The following is a 3178-nucleotide window of genomic DNA, read 5'->3' as shown; positions in this document are numbered from 1 at the left end:
CCGGAGCAAACTTCCGGGACCGGCCAGCCACAGGCCCCGGGGCCACCACCGGCACCCCCAACGGCAGGGCGCACCCCTCCGAGTCAGAATCAGAGGCCGAAGCCTCCAAATCGCCGAGCGCCCAGAACCGCGAGCCAAGGAAGGGTGTCAATGCCAAGGAAGCCAGCGATGGGGACGGCGAGAGCCCGGAGCAAGAGCCACAGGCCCGCGCCTCCGAGGGAAGGAGGGGGGCGGGGGAGAGGGAGGGGCGAGGGGGCCATGGCCAACGGCGGGGGAGGGGACGGAGGGGGACGAGGGGAGGGGAGGGGGAGGGGGGAGGAGAGACAACCATCCTCGATGATTCTGCTTTGCCTACACAGATTCTTTGTAAGAAACAAACCCAGTTGAAATCAATGCCATGCTCTCCTCAGGTATTGTGTGCTCCTAGTAAACGCAATTGCTCCGCCAACCACAAAACAATATGACTTTTCACTCATGCACTCAATTGGATAGCTCGGCGTGGGCTATGATGACACAACATTGTTGAAGTTCATCTGATTTTGGTTGTAGAGAAATGTCTGTGCCATCAACAATATGCCACGACGTGAGGTTTTCGATCAATTCCCTGTTTCGAAATTGTAGCATATCATAAAAAACAAAAAGGAGAAAGGGAGATTGGCGATCTTTGTCAATGGTGTCTTTCCAAGTATCTAACAATGATACAATGAACATATCTAGATTTGCATGACAGTGGGATGCCGTCTCAGGTATCAGATAGACAGTGGGCACAAGTTTTACCCAGTTTTGGGCCATCGCTTGACGAGTAGTAATCATACACTAGCTTATATGAGATTATATCACAGATGAATTACATTGGAGCATCCGGCGGGTTGAATGTCAAGTTGTTGGAGATGGAGGTGGACAATCTGGATGTGAAGCCTAATCGGATCTACTAATGTACTAATGAGCTGTCAAAACAGCGCTATTCGCGTACGTAAGTATCGATCTCGTCCCTGCCGGCTGGAACCCTAGCCGCCGCCAGGGGAGGCCGGTCTTCCAACGCCGCTCTCTGGTGGCTCCCCTCCGCCGGCGACCTCGGTCGTCGGTGTTGAGGGGGGTCGCCGGATCCACGCGTGTGGATCGTTTTTACTCTCTCTTAGTCTAGGTTTTTAGGTTGTTCATCGTCTTTGTTTCGGCAGCGATGATGACAACGTTGAATAAAGATTCTTCGGATCCTTTTCTAACGAGGTTATCGGTCCTATGGTTGGGGATGGATTTGGAAACCAGTCTGTTCAAGTAAGGATGGCGTGGCGGCGACGGCATCCTCGTGGTGGACTTGTGTCCTCGGGCTCCGTCGTTGCGACGGCGTTTGCTCCAGCGTCGGCGCGGAGCTTGGGAGGTAGTCCAGGAGCGAATGCAGATTGTGGTCTGCATCGACGACATCTGGAAGATGGAGCATGTGTTGGGCTCGTGGTTCTTGGATGGCAGATATGGTTTCCTCCTTCGGCGTTTTAGTCGTGGTGGGGTGCTAGATCTGGAGTTCGATGGTGTGTCCGGGGTGTTGCCCCAGTCTGATTCGTTCAACGGTAAGGGCTTCACTTTTGGTGAGCCACCTTGGAGGTCCGCAAAGCTGCATATCAGCGATAGGCCGCGTCGAGCTCGGGTGAGAAGGTGATTCGTCATTCTTTTCTTTGGCGGCTACTGTGGTGGTACCGGAGGCAGGTGACGGGCGTTGGTGTCAAGCTCAGAGATGTTCTGCTATCTTTTCAGTTTTGTCATTTCGGTCTTTACGTGACTTGTACTTTGTTCTTTATGATATGAATGAGACACGTATTACCATGCAAAAAAATGCACTAATTAGCTATTCTATTATTTATGGAGCGGTCGAGGGACCCTCGATGTCTTGAGAGAAAGTTGTTATATAGGGATCTTGCTCGGTGCCAGCCATCCTTTGTCTTGATCTTCTTGTCGGCCAACTCTTGGATTCCTCAATCTTTTGTAGTCACACGGCTCCCCTTAAGGAATCCATGGGTGACACATCTAAGGGAAGCGACCTCTTAGATGTCGGCCCCTTGTGACAAATAAAATAGTGAATGTGAGATGTGTATTAGTTGAGGTGATGTGCCAATTTATGTATCATCGGAAAATCTCTGAGTTTCCATTTCAGTCTTACTATGTACGTACCAAAAAATGGTTTGTACTACCATAAATTATTTAGTTAGTTAGATCCTCACTAACTTTGCTCAATTAAGACATTAGTTGCCACTTGATAGAGTGTGTGTTTACATAGACATGAATTCATCTATAATATTATCTTGCAGGTAAAGTACTTGTATGTAATCACAAACTTGGTATGTCGGGACTTAACAAAATATATATTTTTATATGAACAAGTGGGGGTTCGGTACTGGGTCCAATCATTTTCTTATAGATTGTATAACCAATTTCACTTGCACTTTTATTTATTTTTTAATAAGTTTTTTTTGCGGGGGTATTTTTTAATAAGTTGATAGAGTTAACTAGATCTTGAAATTACAGAGGCTAAGAACACACTACTAGGGAAAACCTTATACACAGAACTTTAGCAGTAGCGAGGGTCAAAAAAGCACGCTGGTGCTAAGTAGCAGTAGCGCGCCTGAGCAAACCGCGCTGCAGATAAAGTTCTAGCAGTAGCGCGTCTTGCTCTAAACACGTTACTACTAAAATTCCCATGGCTTAGCCGATAGGCTACACATAGTAGTAGCGACCTATAACGAACCGCACTACTGCTACTTTATTTGTAGCAGCGTGTTTTAATCTAAACTGGCTACTGCTAAAGGATATAAAATTAAATGGAAAGAAAATAGAAAGGTAATTGAAAATGAAAAAAATAAAATAAGGTGAAAGGAAAAAAATAAAATGTGAAGAAAACTAAATGAAAAAGGGGGAAAAAGAGAAAGGAGTAGCAGTAGCGTGTATCCCGGAACGCGCTGTAGCTAACGTAGCAGCAACGCTCTTCCTAGAACGCGCTACTGCTACTTCTGACTTAACCATGGGGTTCGTCTTTCCCCACGGCCACTTCCCCCAAATCCAACTCTCCACTCTCGCCGCCGCCGTCGCCCATCGGGCGCCGCGCGCTCTCTGCACACCCTCTACGCCGCCTCGACCCCAGATTCAACGCCGCCCCCGCCCCCGACCTCAACGCCGCCCCGAACGCCGC

The sequence above is a fragment of the Triticum dicoccoides genome, chromosome 3B (genome assembly GCF_002162155.2).
Source record: "Triticum dicoccoides isolate Atlit2015 ecotype Zavitan chromosome 3B, WEW_v2.0, whole genome shotgun sequence".
NCBI classification, from domain to species: domain Eukaryota; kingdom Viridiplantae; phylum Streptophyta; class Magnoliopsida; order Poales; family Poaceae; genus Triticum; species Triticum dicoccoides.
The sequence above is the reverse complement of the archived record's forward strand: the minus strand, read 5'-3'. Positions refer to the sequence as shown.